The following is a 17,754-nucleotide window of genomic DNA, read 5'->3' as shown; positions in this document are numbered from 1 at the left end:
GTAGCCAAGTATTTCTGTATGATTTTGAAGTGCATTTTTTTTTTGTTGTTGTTTGTTTGTTTGTTTGTTTGTTTTTTAATAAACAGTTAGCTATCTTTTTTCCCCAAAGAAGAACAGAGCATGTTTTTCTTCCCAAGGACAACTATGTGCCTGTGGGCAGGAAGGAAACCTCTGAGGAGCTGAGCAGGTGTGGTGTGGAGTTTTTACTCTGTGCTGGTTTGTGGGAATTTGTCGCAAACTACTTGAAGGTATTATGTAATATGAGTAGTGTTCTAGTGTCTTAGTACTCAGGAATATTTCAGAGCTAGGGTTTTCCATTTGGTTTATTTTTTTTCTTATTGTTCATGAGATGCCAAAGAAAATTACTTGGAGGGGCTGTAGCTGCACTGGCACTGAGTCTGAGTGATGGCCACCAGCCTGCCTGGAGATCAGGTCTGTGTCTGGACAGACTGGAAAGCATGCCCAGCCTGATCAGGTGCATGCCATTTCCAGGGGACCTGGCAGGACCTGGAAGGCATCATCTTGGCAGAGACACTCTGTACAATATCCACACATTGTGCAGCACTACTACACATTGTGTGACACAAACAGTGGGGTCCAGGCCTCCTGTGCACTCCCAGCTGCTCCAGTCCCCAAGGTGACTCGGCACAGCCTGAGCAGATGAATAGCTGAGAGGCTATTAACTTCAAAAGACAAAGAGGCCTCAAAGATGTAACACAAAGGTACTCTTTGAATGCTGGCTGCCCAAGCTGGTTCTGGAAAATGCTTTGGAGACTCACGGACCTTTAAACTGCAGTAAATCAACATTTAAAATGAAATAGGTTCTCCTGCCCTACTTATCCATTAGACAGTGATGTTGATCCAGAATGTTCAAAGTGACGAAGGGCTATTCAAAGCGATAGGGGCTTTGAATCTTGCCTGTCAAGACCGAGTCTTAATATATGTATCCTTGGAAATCAGTGCTGCAGGCCTAATCTGGCAGGCACTGCTTTGGAAGAGCCAAGAAGACTTGTCTGTAAAAGAATGGCAGGAGGGTACTCTGTGGTATTTCTAATCCCAATTGCTAGAAACTGTAGCAGGATCTGAAATGCTTTAGTTGTTCAGATGGGTGCCTTGTCAACCGTTTTCTTCTCCTGGCATTTTTCCATTATTTTTTTCTTGAAATGTATATATAGGAAATAATATTCTTTTTTATGGAATAGGTCAGAAACTGGACAAAATAAATAAATTAGACTGAGCAGGGGCTGATCCTGCTCTGAAGTAATTGCTCCCCCTTGCTTTCTCTTCTCTGAAGTTGGCAGCTCTCTTCTTTCCCAGGCATTCCCTTCATTCCTAGCTTGTAATGTATGAGATAAACTGCTATTAAATATAATTAAACCTATTTAGACGACACAGTTTACCACCTTGCTAGTATCTATAATAACAGGTGTTTAAAAACTGCGCAGAAAAAAGAAGTCCATTTTTCCAAGTGTGGCAAGCCTGCTACTCAGTTATTGTTCTATCAAACTGAATCTTCATGTCCTACTGTTAAAAATCAGGAGTCTGGTAGAGTATTAATTTCCAGAAGACCTTTTTCTTCTGCTGTCTGAAAATGGCCTCTTACTTTAAAATGATTATAAAACACACCAGAAATATATTTTCCTACATTAGCTATTCATTCTCTCTTAAGAATATGTAAAAACCAGATGGGACTATGGGACTAGTTTTTTCTTACTTGGTCCAAACACTTCAACAAGTGGATTATTTTTCTTACCAACCTTTGGACTCCTCATTTTTCTTAATAGGATTATTTGGATAAATAAACTGATCCAACTTTGACCCTTTATTAACCATACACCTGAGGCAGAACATGCAGAAGTTATTGGAAAGAAAGGATATCTGGCAGGTAAGAAGTGAGTTAATGTTGCTTTACCATTAAAAGACATAAAATTCTTCTTGCTTGATACAAAATATCATGGGCTTTTGGCACACATGTCCAATTTTATTTCTGCTGTACAGAAACAAACACCAAAAAGTGAACATGTTGGAACACAGTTTGGGAGGAGAAAAGAAGGAAGACTTACTCTAACTACATTATGGTTTACAGATGCTTCAGGTAGGCATAGAGATGTCTTCTTAGTTTCAGAGTTATCCCTGTATGATTTTGCCAGTGTTCAAACTTTAAAGCTTAATCTACATTAACTACAGTTGGAGAAAAGCAGGATACAGTCTACCATATAGCAAAAGCAAGATAAGGAAATCAAACAGTGAAACAAAACCAGTTTCCACTGTAGATAGGAAAATGAAAATTTTCAAGAAGTGAAATGGTGACGTAAAATAGGATGGACATCCTCCTTTTCCTTCACAGGTGAATGAATTAACAGTATAAAGACACAATGATGTACCTCTATCAGTGATAGATTTCAAGGCAATACTGAGATGGAGACCTTGAATAAGGGAAATTAAAAGCTGAGCAGCACTGTAATATGTAGGTCACAAAAGAGGTGCAGGTTAAGTTCCCATATGTCATCCTAGCTGACCTTCATCTGCTTCCCAAGCTCTGATCATCAAGGAGCTGAAGCTGTAGTAAAATGTACCAAAGGGCTGTACATACCTTTAAGATTAAATATCTTGATGCTGGGAATGACTGCCATGACTGAGGTGCTCTGACACACCATACTCTGTAAAGTTTCTGGCTTTCTCCTCATCATCTGGTCTTTTTGTAGAGGGATTACAGGATTATAGGCATAATGGAAACGATGCTATGATAAAGTGAAAGTAGGAGTGGCAGTGAAACATCCCTTGTGCCTTATGATTGAAGATGTACGTGACACTGATGTGTTGTCCCAGCATGCAAGAAAACATGCACTGTAAACAGGTGCAACAGTGTTTATGCTGTGCTACAAAAAGCTCCTGTTTGCTCAGATTTGCTAGTAGGGCTACTCATGAAACTCCTTTCCTCATTTCAGTCCACGTGAGCTGAATTAACCAACATCTGTGAATGGAGTTGTTTGGAATAACAGAGGTGGTTGAGGACATGCTCTCCTGAGGAGCAAGGGAGAGTGGTGATGAATGGTTTGCAGCAAGCAAACACTGATCTCTTCAGCTGTTGCTGTTGTATTTGTCCTTAGTATCAGGCCCTCTTGTGAATTTGGCTCAGCAAATTTATCACCTTGTAAACATGGAGCTGGTTCCACCTGTGAATTCAGAAAGCAGGCATATAATTGTGATGTTTTACCAACTCCTTCATCTAGAACTGCATTAGGACACTTAGCTATGGCACCTGAGAAACTAGATAGATCTGTAAAAGAAATTTTCCTCAAGCAATCCTCTTATTTTTTATATATAGTACTAATTGAAAAGAATTCAAGTTGTGAAAGAAAGTGTAGGTAATTTCACTGTACTATAATTACTCTTTATATTTGATGCTGTGGGAATAAACCAAGCAGAGAGTGGAATATTTGGCAAGAGGTAGAGGAGATGACCCTACACAAGGTTGTTTTGTTTCTGAACAGGACATATGTCACAGCTGCAGTAATGTTCTTCTTTGGATGAGAAGGGTGTGAAAGTTAATTTTTAATGAAATATTTAAGACCCGGTTCCCAATGTGAATGTGATCTAACAATTACTGTGTTCTAATCTTTGTTAATGTTGACTGTGCTGTGACTTTGGATAAATCATTGCATGTCTTTGTGCATATCCTCATCTATAAAATGTCTTCCTCATGGATATGTAGTGAAGATTCATTAGTTAATGTTTACAAAGTGAGACAGACATAAATACGGTTATTATTTTAAAGATGTTTAAGTTTTGAGATTAAGAAGGCATCTTACCCTCTGCATCCCATTCGCCAGTTAGGGGCCGCAGTAACTGTCCAATAAATAAATGCATCTTTCACATTAGTCTTTACACATAGCTGTTATCTGCTACTAAATGTCATTATAAGTCTACATGGTCGCTGGCTGTCCACTGTTTATGAATGCCCAATCTTTTATAGCAAATAAGGAATAAATTATATTTATTTTAACAAAAATTGTACCCTAGAGATGGAAATCTTTTTCATGTAGTGATATGATTTGTCACTCCAAGCAAATACAGGGTGATTTGATTTCAGTCATTCCTTTATTCATCTAATCCAGAGCAACTTATTTCCCAGGCAACCAGCAGAATTCTCTCTGGACCTCGGGGTACCATTAAAACAAGTAAGTTTGAAATTCATAAGTTTATTTCATGCTGAATCTCTGGAAGACATTGGCAGGTATTGTTATAGTGCTTTCAGATTAATACACCCAACTGATGTACCTCTGCTTATACTGTAGTTTAATATGCAGCAGAAGATCTTTCTAGCACAGTGAAGCGATGGAAATCTTGATGAAAGCTGTTGAAAAAATGTGAATGCTCATGAAAGTCTGAGTAGAAATAATTTGCTGAACATCAGATTTCCACCAATGAAAATGAAATTAGACTTTATCCCAAATTGGTTGGTTACACGTATTTTGGTCTTTTTTGGCAAAAGGAATGACAGTGCCATGGAAATAAATAGGACCTATCAACTATTAGAGTAGTTCAACATTGCTCTGATTTATATGTTTTTCTGTTCTTTTCTATTGAGGTTGAATGGGTTCCTTTCCACCATGAAGAAGGGAAGGATCCATGGAGAAGTGAGAAACAACTGCTGCGTGTCTGGAATGAAATGGGTCCTGAAAAACTGGATAAGTCTAGTTTCCTTTACCAGGAAGGATTACTAGGAAGGAAGACTAGGAAAGCCATGAGCATCATTCATCAATGACAAAACAAACCGTGAAGCAACAAGTTTTTTGATTTTGCTGCCATCTAGCAGAAGATGGAAAGATTGACACACCCATCCATCCACTGGGACCTAGATTAGATCACTGAGGTAGGTGGGGGATAATGTGAATTATGGCTGAGGTCTGAGCTGGCCATTCCAGCCTAAGGCCTCTTTGCAATGCTAGTTGACTCTTAAAAGGTGGCTTGTTTTTGGAAGAGCAGATTTAGAAGCAGAGCTAACTGTGGCAGACTCATCTTTCTGTAGGAGTGAACCAGGCTGTGCTACCCCACCAGCAGTTAGATTGAAGGAGACATGCAGCAAAAATAATGGGACTTGGAAGAATTCAGATATGCCCTTTAAAGATAAACCTTCTCAGCAAGATAAGAGCCATTTTCCTATCTGAGGAGAGGAAAGCACCCCTCATGTGTACAGACCACATTTAATATTAATCAGTTAATAATATCAGTCACCTTGATTAAGGTTTGATCAAGGCTCATGCTAAAAAACCCTTTAGCTTCTAATGCATTTCAAGCAAGTCATTAGCTGATTCTGGGTGTATATTGCTTTATCATCTGAACGGTCTTGAACAAAGCTTAGTTACGTAATGATCATGTTAGGCTCCTAAATGAGTTTCCTTTCCTGTAATTATTAATCCTCCAGCTTTCCTCTTTCTTGCAATCTCATTTTCTCCTCCAGTGTATGTTCCTTTTGCAGGGATAGATAACTAGGTCTTGCAGACAATCATTTCTGGTCTGTGTTCATTAGTTCACAGGCAAAAGAAGCTAAGCAGGCTCTACTCTCATTTTCCCTTTGTGCAATGGAAACGGAACATTTATAATGGTTTTGTTGCTGAGGAGAAGTTCAATTGCTAATGTAACACAGGCTAAAAATTTGCAGAAAGAAATGTTTCATATTCTGGAACAACTGAGCTCACATGTGTTTTCCAGGGAAGGAAAAAATTCAGCTAAACCTGAGCTGAGGTCATTGAAATTTTCTTGTGAGGCTGAGAAACATTATGAAAATGTTGTGCTTAGACTCAAACAAAGGATTAACCAGATCATTCAGACTGAAGGTTAAGCTTTAAAAGCAACTGAGGCAAGTTAAGATACAGGACTATACAGTCAAATCATACAGTTAAGTCTACCCTGTAGCAGTGTTCATTATATGATTGAAGGTAAATAATTTTTGTGCAAGATCTGATTCTACTGAATTTTCTAAAGATAAAGTGAGAAGTTTTATTGCCATTATTTTTCTATTGGACATTGCAATATGGAGAAGGTCATTTGTCTATAAGGAGCATGTCAGAAGCAATGAGGTTGAGTTCTGTGCTGTTGCTTTTTCCTAGGGCTTATGAATTCAACCCTGAATCACATTCGAGGTCTCTAAATTACATTGCATGTCATCTGAATGCACATATTTTTAAAGGGAGGGGAGGGGAAGTTGATCAGCCTTTCATCCTTGAAAGGCACCTCACCTTCCCCTCTGTAACTGTCAGCTGGACAATCCCCTTCATCAGAGCATGGGGAAGCTCTCAAGGGCAGAGGGCTGTTTCACATGTTCAGCACCTCCAGAGCCACAACTCTTCTCCAAGTGCTGTGCATCAGGATATAATTTGCCAGGGCCTGAGGCTTGCGTGGGATAGACATCACCTCACGAACATTTGCTTCAAACTGACAGGGTGACGGGCTGGAGGGAGGGAGCTGGAGAGTGAGGGTGTCCAGGAAACCACCATGGCCCATCAGGATGCATGGGCTGCTCAGAGAAAAAGCTTGGGTGTTGTGGGACCCTGTTCTATACACTGTGGGTACTGAGTTCTCCTTCCCTTGGTCTCCTTTTAACTTTGCAGTACAGATATTCGTAAAAGATTTTATTACACAAGCCTTCTTAAACTATTCCATTTCCTCAGGTCCAGTAGACCAGAAGGGAGTGGTGTCTCTGCTCAGATATACCCCAATAACCAGCCCTGAAGAGCTCACCCCACTAGTGTGGTGTCTGAAGTGTGGTGACATGGTCTGCATATATTCTTCATGGGGCTCAGCCTGGCAGAGTTTCATGGTTAGTCTCTGCTCCTGATTAGGGAGGAAAACATTCATGTATGCTTAGGTAAAATAAATTACTTTAACCAAGAGAGAAAATGAAAGAAATAACTTAGCTTTAAAACAAAATAATTTTCAAAACATATTGTCAGTGTCACCCAAACAATTATTTTAAGTCCAGTTAAATTAAATCAAACAGAGTATTATGTAAAAATGAGAATGCCTCATGCTGCAGAAAGGTGCATTAAAGCCATCCAAACAATGCTATTGTGGCAATACAATTATAATTTAAAGCCGGGTTGAAATAAATTGATTTTTGCATCAACCTCTTACAGTCATTTCAGTCTTTCTGAAGTCCACCTCAGTGCATGATTCCTGTATGGAATTTTAAAAGCTCTAGGGAACATCCCTCTTTATGTTCACCAGATGAAGGCTGGTGGCATTAGGGTTGTTTTGAAAAGAGTGTTTTACCTGCTATCCAAGCCTACCTTTAAAAGCAAAGGATCTGAAAAGTAAAGTGCCAATCAGACTCAAAGAAAAGTGGAGTTATGTGCATGCTCCTTATGTTATTTTCACTTACTACTTCTTTATTAAATCATTCATGGTCCAGTAAGCACTTGCTGTGATAACTTGCAGTTGGTCTAGAGATTGGGATGGAGCACATTTATGTCAGCGCGGTCTCCTTAACTGTAGGACACTATTGGTGATCCCCTGAGCATATGTTAACATGAATTAGATTTTCAAGGTGGGAATTATGTTTTTAGGTGTGCGTATCATGTAATGGGTTCGGTATAAGGTCCCAGGATGCCTTTTATGCAATAAGTGTAGCTAACTAGAGGAAGCAGAGTTATGTCTTTTCTTTTATCAAGGGTATAAGGTATTGCCCAGAAAATAACACTTTATTCAACCAACACAGAGTTAGCTAAAATAAATTTACAGAAATCCAGTATTGGATGATGGATTTATGGGCTACAGAGAAGTGACCAAAAGCAGGTGTAGTGGGTTGACCATGGCTGGATGCCAGGTACCCACTAAAACCACTCTCTCACTCCCCTCTGCAGCTGGACAGAGGAGAGGAAATACAGCAAAGGATTCATGAGATGAGATAACAGCTGGGATAGGTCACTTACTGATCACCATCACAAGCAAGACAGACTCAAAGTGGAGATATTAATTACATTTGTTACTAACATGATCAGGGTAGATGAGTGAGAAGTAAAATAATTTTAAAAACACCTTCTCCCCACCACTTCTTCCTTCCCAGTTCTATCTCCTCCCCCCCCCCAGAAGTGCAGGGGGAAGGGGAATGGGGATTACAGTCAGTTGTTGTTTCTGACACTGCTTGGGGAGTCCTTCCCCTGCTCCCATGGGGTCCCTCCCACAGGAGGCAGTCCTTGATGGACCTCTCTGGCGTGAGTACATCCCACAGGCAACAGTTCTTCACAAAACTGCTGCCACATGGGTCACTTGTCCATGGGGTGCAGTCCTTCAAGAACAAGCTGCTCCAACATGGGTCCCCCACAAGGCCACACGTCCTTGATGCTCCAGAGTGTTCTCCTCTCCCCATGTGTCAGCAGGTCTCTGGCAGGACCCTGCTGCAGCAGGGGCCTCCCATGAGATCACAGCCTCCTTCGGATATCCACCTGCTCCAGCATGGGCTCCTCCATGGGCTGCAGGTGGGTCTCTGCACCCCGATGGTGCTCCATGGGCTGCAGGGGCACAGCTGCTCCACCATGGTCTGCATCACGGGCTGCAGGGACCTCAGCTCTGGTACCTGGAGCACCTCCTGCCTCCTGCCCCTCCTTCTGCACTGACCTTGGTGTCTACATTGTTATTCCCATGTTCTCACTCTGCTCTTCCCTGGCTGCAATTTTCAACTGCTCTATAATTTTCTTTCCCTTCTTAAGTATGTTATTACAGAGACATTGCTATCATTGCTAATTGGCTCAGTCTTGGCCAGCAGTAGGCCCATCCTGGAGCTGGCTAGCATTGGTTCTTCAGGGCATGAGAGAAGCTTCTGGCAGCTTCTCACAGAAGCCACCCCTGTAGCACCCCTCCCTACCAAGACCTGGCCACAGAAATCCAACACAACAGGAAAGACCAAAGCTGCCTAAACTACCACCATCTCTATTATATGTGTGCATTTATGTCATTTAACATACATTGATGGTATTCATTCACTCTTCAGTGTGTTTTATTCATTCCTTTTAACATATTATCTGGTTTTCTCAGAAAAGGAGAAGGTGGATTTTTTTTTAATGTCTTCTCTGTAAGATTTTCGCTTTCTTGTTCACACCAACAGTTCTTCGTGTACAAATAACTGAATGGACAATTTCGCTTCCAATGGTGACTTACAGGTTCAGCAGATGTCAGGCACAGTCATGGAATAATGCTCCAGGAACCACAGTTTTGAAGCATGATGTTACCCACACTGAAACTGTTTGTTCTGTCATGTGAAGGCTGATAACTTTGCTGAAAAATGTCAAGGGCTATCAAGGAAAATGCTCTCTGAAAATTCTCAAAAGGTGAAAGCTTTTTAAAAATGTTTTGCAGAAAATTAAATTAAAAACCAAACCAGAAATTGTGAGGAATGATATCTTTTTCTCCAAGATGGAAATCATGAGCAGAAATAGAAATGATTGTCTGTAGCCTCCTGCTGCTGAGATATTTCCAGAGAACTTATGGCTACTTGGGAAAGCTCCTGTCTGGATAGAAGAGTAATAAATGTAAGGAAAACTGAAAGAGATGCCAAACAGTGTCATCTGTGTTATTTAAACTGTTTAGAAAGTGGAAAAAACACACTCTGTTTATATCATGCATAGATTTAGTTTCTTGCTTAATAAGGAAAGCTGGAATTACACACTGCGTTTTGGAATATGTGTGCTGTATGATCACTTTGTAAAGCTGGGGAAAAGAGTAGGTTGTCTTAGACTGTTCCTGGAGGCAGTAGTGTAGTTTGAGCCTTGGCACAGATGGTATCTTTGACATCATGTGAGACCAAAGATCGTCAGGTTAGTAGCTATTAACTCTACATAAAGAGGCAACAGTTAATGCACCTTCACAGTTATTTGAAATTTCCATCCAGCAGAATAAATGCTCAGTGCACAAGTTATACACTGCACATAACCTGTTAGAACCCCAGACTAATGCACTGACTTGCTCAGGGTCCTTCTATACTCCTCCTACATGGGGCTGTATGTCACATACGCAAGTAAAAAAAAAAAAACAACACCAAAATCTGACATTTCGGTTACAGTATATGTGAGTTATGAGCATATTTGGGTCTAGAGTGCAGCATTACTGATTTCATTGTCTAAGGTCACCATCAATTTGAGGTCACTTGTTGAGAATTTTTGTTGTGCAAAACTGAGTGACTGCAGTTTTGCTGCTGCTGGGGACCTGTGTATTGTTTCAGTGGAGTTAAGAAAGCTTCTTGCTATTCATGTGAACAAAGCTTATCAGAATTTGAACATATCAGTACTTCTGTAGTAAAGGATGTTCCCACTTACCTGTCCTCCAAGATCCCCATTACTGAGAGGCATCTGTGCCTAGGACTTTCTGGAAATTGTAGGTTTCTTAGGGCCAAATTAACCTTTTTAATGTCTTGTCTGAAGAGGGTGTTTGGAAGGGAAACCAGCTGGAAGTGCACTAAGAACACTGCTAGGTGGGCTGTTAGGAACTTCTGGAGACTACGCCACTCCTGTCTTCCCATTCCTACCTTTTTGAAGAAATATCAAGCTCCATGTAGCCAAATAGTAGTTTTATAAGATAGTGGACTTCTTCTGTCTGTGTTAGCTAGAAAACCCATTTAGCACTTTCCTCAGCTCTTCAAATACAACATACTTGGTATGGCTATTAATGCGATTTTCCTGGCCACAGCAGATAGAGGTTTGGGCACGGTAGTGTTGTGCTCACAGCAATTTGCTGCTAAGTAGAAATGTTGCTTAGTTTTATATCAACTGAAATGTTTTCGATGGATGCAGCTCCCATTCCAGATGTTCATTTTAAAAATTTAAACTCTGAAGCTATGAACATCTTGTCACGCTTGGCTCTAGGGACAAAATGTTGATAGGACAGAATTTAATTGAGATAAATGCAACGAGGTAACAATATTACATGATATGACCTTACTGCAGACATTAAAAAATGTCTTGCAATGAGACACCTTAGCCTGACTAGCATGCTACCAAGATATTTTTCTTGGGCATTAATTTTCTCAGCATCTCCAGATATACCCATTGTCCTGTACTTAGGGAAATCAGTACTTTTATCCTCCTTTGCCCTACCTTTCCTGAAGATGTGCAAAGTTAACTCCTGTTTATTTCGCTTCCTCAGCCAAACTGCACTGAATTAGTTCCTGATGCAACTTGATTAACTTCAGCACAGTGCCCTAAGGATTAGCTTGCTCCTCACCAATCCCTAAGAGAAACACCAGTCCATTTAATCAGATATAACTGACAAACAGCCTGAGTAAGATTCTTGCTTACCTTGATGTCAATTGTCTTCATAGTCTAAAAATGGCACGAACTGACTTATTCAGTTTCAGATGCTTAAATGCCCTCAGAGTGTTGTGATAGCCTCACAAAATTGAAAGCCTTAGGAAGCAGAGATCAAAGCAAGCTCCTTTGATAGTTTTGCTGTTTATGCAACAAATTCCCTCCTTACAGTATGTCATAATATGAATTCTGATGTCTTTCCAGTGATATTTAATCCAGGTCCCGAGTGAGATTTTTTTGGTCTATGTTATGGCATGATGGATGTCCCATAGGAATGACTCACTCCTCCCTAAAGTCTTCTGGAACTGGGTCACTATGCAACAGGATATTCATTAAAATATTCTATTCCTGAGCAACAAACCAAAGTTGTGCTGTCGAGTTACAGACTCATAAAAATAGGAGATGATTGTGTAAGGCTGAATGCTGAATCCTTTAAATGGAGACTTTAAAAATTACCTCCAGTGTTTTATATATAGATACATATGGATGCTTTACTTATGGTATAACTTTTACTATCTTGAGAGGAAGCACAAAAAGATTTGATTCCTCAAACAGAAATCACAAATGTGATTTGTGATTCAAACTGATCTACAAGTTTCAGCTGACAGAACTCATGACTCCATCTAAACTAGCAAAACTTTTATTCTGCAATTCCAGTAGAATCAGTGGCTCAATAATATAGGAGGGAAAAAAAAAGAAAAGAAAAAGGATTATTACCCTTTATTTATGGAAACTCAACCATACTGCAACAAGAACTCAAAATACACCAGAAAAGTTCCTGAGAACAGAATGACAAATTAATTTGATTCCTTAAAAGGTAACTAGGTGGCATGCAAGTGTTCTTCTGGAGACAGTACTGTGGAACTGTTCTCTGTTTCCAGAAGGAGTAGGTGAATTCCCTACTGCTTTTTTCAAGAACTACTGCAATGACAGTAATTCCTTTCCCTGCTTCCAGGAGCTTCTCCATATTTCCTGTTTATTAGAATTGCTGATTTCTAAATGCCAACTTGGGATAAGAAATCAAGGACTGTCTCTATAGAAGCAATCCAGTTACTTGCCCTTCTGAGTCCCTTCTCAAGGGATGTGAACACAACAAACTTGTCCACTCCCCCAAAAGTCAGTACAGGGTGAGCAGTCCTAGAGCAAATTTCTCCCTGAAACAAGATAGATGGGTGAGGGTGGTTGTGCCCCAGAGGGCTATGCCTCAACAGTAGCACCACCTTTCAGGCAACATATTTACAGATTTGCCTCTAGTTGAAACATCTTTACCATTTTACAGAACGTGATTAGGGTGCGCCTCTGGTTTGCAGTGTGGGGAGCAATGGTACCCCTTAGGGTATGTCAAAATGCAGTGATATAACAGGAATATATGGGAGAAAACCATATGTTCATACAAGAGGCTCTCTTTTGGAAATGCAGTCTGTTTAACACAAAGGGTTTCGCACAGCATTGCTGCGTACGTTGCTCTGTACAAGAGCTGGAGGAACACCAGAGCTGTGCCAGCTATTGCCATCCTATAGAAGACCAGGTGAATAATTTCAGGGGACTATCATGAAAAGGCATCATGGTGCAATACTCAGTAATTGAGTGCTTGGATTTGCTGACATTATTTGCTGTTTGCAGAACTGTTTCCGAAACTGTGATCATTTCACAGTTGTTTCTCATTTTCCTAGGTTGAAATGGAAATGACCTAGATTTCTATTCTGGTTCAGTGTAGTTGATTGGCTGGCTGTAGTTGATTGGCTGGCTGTAGTTGATTGATTGTTGCCACAAAGGTCTCTGAATTTCTTTTCTTATTCTCCTCCTCCGTTACATTGGTTTCAGTCCTCCAAAGTGTTTTCAGGTTTTTTTTTTCCCCTCTCATACACAATTTCAAGCTGCTGTAAACATGCTGTATTGCTGGTGAGCAGACAGGAAACAGTTTGAAAGGGTAGGAAGGACATAAAAAAATGAACTCCCATCAGAAAAGAGCTTGAGTATCATCAGCTGTGCTTAGGTAGGTATTTGTACTTTCAGTGTGGTGATTAGACCCTTCACAGTTGGGCTGTTGGAGGGGATGTGCAAACTTCTTCGCATACAGCTTTCTGATAAGCTGCTAAGAGCAAAAATCTGTCAGTTCTAGCAAATTCTAGATATACTCTGAATCTTTTTGCTAGAAGACAGCTTTAGCCAGATGTAGTGGGGCAAGATTCCCCTTGTACCCCGAGGGTGGATTACTGTTCAGTGAGCAGTGGCTGCTGCCATCATCCCACAAATGGCTGTGTTCACCTTGTCCTGTGTGTGTATGATATAGAGAGTGACCACAGATCCTCCGGTTGAAAAGATATGTAATCCAGCTCTTTATGCTTCTGGTCCTTGGTCCAAATATCTTCTGTTTGAAGCACTGATGAAGGGAGAAGTTCTTTTTACTCTCATCTAGTTATGATTTATCTTCTCAGCCAGGCTCCCTTTGGCCAAGGAGGGGCCCAAGACAGGAACAGTCTCTCTCCCTCTTAATTACAGCCTTTACCCTTTGTTTTAACACAGAAACACTAGTAATTGGAGTACTGAAATGCCAGTAGGTATATGTGAACGCGGTGTCAGTTTACAGGGTGATATATTAAAGCTGATTCAAGCCTGTACACAATCTCTTTCTCATTACAGAGGTGTAATTAATCACTTTGTCTCATTAGTGCACTATTGGATTAAACAGTCATTTTAACCTTCCTCCCTATCTACTCTTACACAACAGATGCAAACTTCCTTTGGCAAATATGATCAAGCTTTGTATCTGTGTGGACATGGCTCTGCAGAGATCTGCTAGTATTGAATTGATCTTAGTCTTCTTATCATTCACCTGAACTTGAATGGCACGTTGAAGTCATTGTCTTGGAGAGCATCCCTGCTCCAGGCATCTCATTGGCTAAGCTGAGGAATTTAGCTGGCTGGAGTCCAAGGTGGACTCCTTTGCTGATAAGGGCTACAGGGAAAGGAGCTAAAGGCAAGACACTGCCCCTCCTGTCCCTTTGCAGCTGCTTTTCAGCTGAGGCTTTACGGCTGGTCCCATCTGGGCTAGGTGGCAGCTGGGTAGCAGCTATGCCTGGGCTCTTACCTCTGTCCATGATCTTGGCCCAGACTCAGACTTGCTGGCTCGGGTTCCTGGCTTGGCCTCAGAGCAGCCTGGTCGCTGAGCTGGGTGTTGGGCTGCATCTGGCCATGGTCACTGTCTCTGGGCCCAAGAGGGGAAAGACTGATATTCTGTTTCCTCTGCCCTAACTGAAGAGGAGTTTAAAGATGATAAGAGAAAAGGCAGTGGCGGTGAGCACAGGCACTTGGAGTTTGCAAAGCCAAAGACAGAGGACACGCTGCACCATGCCAGGTGGAAGGTGCATGAATTGGACGGGTTTGTTCCCAAGTGTCTGTGTCTTTTCAAATGATAGGCTGTTTCTGGAGATACAGATCCAAAGACCTCCCCCCACCTTGGGTGACCATGGGAGCTGTGAGGCCCCAAGAGGTGTGCAAGGGTTCCCAATGGTGCCTCAATATCTGGAAGGATCCAGGTCTGTGTCATGACTCAGACCTTGTTGATGCCTCATATGCCCTCATGGGGAGATATGTCAAGGAGGGGTTTCTGCTACTTGTCACTCTGTTTCTTGTTTTTCTTTTAGTATTGGTCAGGCAGATTCCCTCCTTGAAAATGAAAAAGAACAAATAACTATGACCCAATTTTGTGTAGAATTATAAAAATAACATTTTTCTCTATAAAATTATAATCCAGACCACGATTTCCTGAGCTTAACAGACTTAAAATGTTTCTGAACCTCTGAGATTAATTTTGCTCTCCTTAATTAGACTTGTTTCTTGAGGAAGCCAAAGGGTGGTTTACAGCTGTGTTTAGCTTGCATAACAAATGGTGAGGACTTTGCTGGGAAAAAGCTGGTGGTTTGGTACTTTCTTTGTGTCCACTGGTTTCTCCCAGAGAAAACAATTCTCTAGGGTCATGCAGGACTTTGCAGCTTGCATTAACTTGAAAAGATGTCTGGAGAGACTCTTAACAGGGCAGGAGGGAGGTTGGCGCCTAAGTGAATCCTTTTATCCCCTGCAGAGGCTCCTGGAGCTCAGCCCTATCTACTCTGGCAGGGCATTGCATAGTTATCTGATTATATTAAAATATATTCCCTGACTACATCTGAAACATTTTTTCATCTTTAATTGTATATGCTGGGAAGCTTGAAAGACCTTCTGCTCTCTCAGCCTCTTAGAATCCTCTTTTCTAATGCATTTGAAATATTTTTGTAAATGTCTTATACACATAATGGGCTTCAATCTGTGTGATTTCAGCCTTATGCTTATGAAATCTTACATTAAAAATCAGTGGTCAGACAGCAAGAGAAGGTCAGTCCAAGACAATCAGGCGTGTACTGCAGGACCACAAAAGCAGGTTTGTTTTGATGCTACCCCAAGCTAGTAGGCTCTGCCATGTCCTGATGTGTCTAAATAATGAGAAGTCCCAAGCAAGGCTGAGCAGAAAAGCCCTAAATTATTTTCAGATCAGTGAATGTACTTGCCTGACTGTTTCTTAACACCTGCTCAACAGGGCTGGACCGTGGCCTCCTTCCATCTCCCTTTTACCCTGCACACCACCTGCACAAGCCTCAGCTCCTGTGAGGCCAGATGATATTTCTAGTTGATTGACATCACTCAGGATTTAGAGAGGTCAAAGACTGCTTTGGATAGTGTTGTGCAGTAGATGATGGATTGAATTAAGAAATCTTGGTTCCCCAGAACCAGGAGACTGATCCTCCTCCCCTTTAAGCCAAAGTAAATCAAGAGTGAGTCCACTGGAGCCACTGACATTTTGTTAGTATAAAGGCAGAGAATACAAGTGTTTGAGTATTTGCCACTTAGACCTAGAGTGTCTGTAGAGACATTTTTAACCAACATCTTCCAAAAGTCCTAGTTTCAGTGCAATAATGATGGGAACCCTAATGTAGGTGAGGTGCCAGTGGGTGATTTTGTCATTGCTCCAGGCAAGCCTGACAGCAGAGCTCCAATCAACTCCTCTCTAACATCTATCTTACATTTATTAAATTCCTGGTGCATTTCAGGCACAGAACTAATTGTTACCAGTTAATCAAGATTTTGAAGGGGTGTAGAGTGATTAAATCACATGTTGGTTGGCTGTCAGTGAGATGTAGAGACTGTGAAGAGGCAAAGCATTTTTCTTAGCATTGAAGAATTGGCTGGCCAAGTAAGGGAGATGTTTCCTTCTGGACAATTTATTGTGAAATCTTTATACCTACATCTTATTTTCTAGGCTTTAAATTGTTTCCCTTTTCTTCCCTAAAGATTAAACCTGATCCAAATTGGCCTATTTCAGCTATTGTTACAGGCGCTTCCCAAGTTGCAGTCTTTTACATATATTGCTGATTTGTTTGATTTCACTACAGTGCTTTTGCTATCACTCCACGCTTTGGGGGTTAGACTGTAAACTGCTGGTTCACAGCTGTCAGTTTTGAAACAAGAAAGCAACTGTTGGAAAAAACCAGGTTTCATGATCCCCTCCCACCCAGATTTGGTATATCATCTATGAAATTACACTGTTGTCACATCCAGGGTGAGAAATATCCAGCCAGTGATGGGGGAAAGGCGTAAAGTCTGGCATCTCATGTTCAGGGCCAAAATGAGAACAAGTTATTTGGAAAATGCAGTAAGATAGAGGAGCTCCAGCTGAGGCAGAACTTTGTGTCCCCTAGGATGTCCTGTGATATGAGACTTGGAGGTCATAGCACTTTGCAAACAAGCAAGGCTCCCTTTTACCACTCACCAGTAAAGTTGCCATGCCCTGCAAGAGGAATAGGGGAAGGCTTCAGGCTCTCAGACCTTAAGCTGATGATGACACCATAGGATTCATTTCATGGCTCCAGGACTCCTTGGAGAAAGTGCTTGAAAAAATATCCCGAATTCTCATTGCATTTCTGGCACAATAAATGAATTTGGAAAGAAACTGGATGCTAATGCTTACTGTACACACAGATCTTCTCAAAGGATTGCAGTCAGCATGGTTGTGTGTGAAGCCTTTCTTTTCACTCCTTTACCTCCCAAGCTATTAAATTTCATATTATAAAGCAGGCCACAGAACCTTACTCAGGAACTCTATGGGCTGAAAAGAGAAAGAATTGCCATGACCCAAGCACCTCCCAGGAAACCCTCCTTGTTGATCAGGGTAGTTGGTGAAGATCTGCTTCCCCGGACACGGTGGGAGCAGGCTTTTCTTTGCCACCCACTGGAGGCTTCCCGTTCGCTTCTGCCTCTGACTGGGTTTTCTGGCAGCATTCAACACCTTCCAGCATCAGGGGGTTACACTTGTCTCCAGCTGGCTCTGGGCTGCCCAGCCCAGCCTGTGAAGCATTAAGATGTTCATTCACAATGGCACTGCTTGTGAATTTCCCTTTTTATTGAGAGAACTAAATTA

Source organism: Corapipo altera, unplaced genomic scaffold (genome assembly GCF_003945725.1).
Source record: "Corapipo altera isolate COAL_440 unplaced genomic scaffold, ASM394572v1 1, whole genome shotgun sequence".
Taxonomy (NCBI): Eukaryota; Metazoa; Chordata; class Aves; order Passeriformes; family Pipridae; genus Corapipo; species Corapipo altera.
This window is presented reverse-complemented; position numbering follows the sequence as displayed.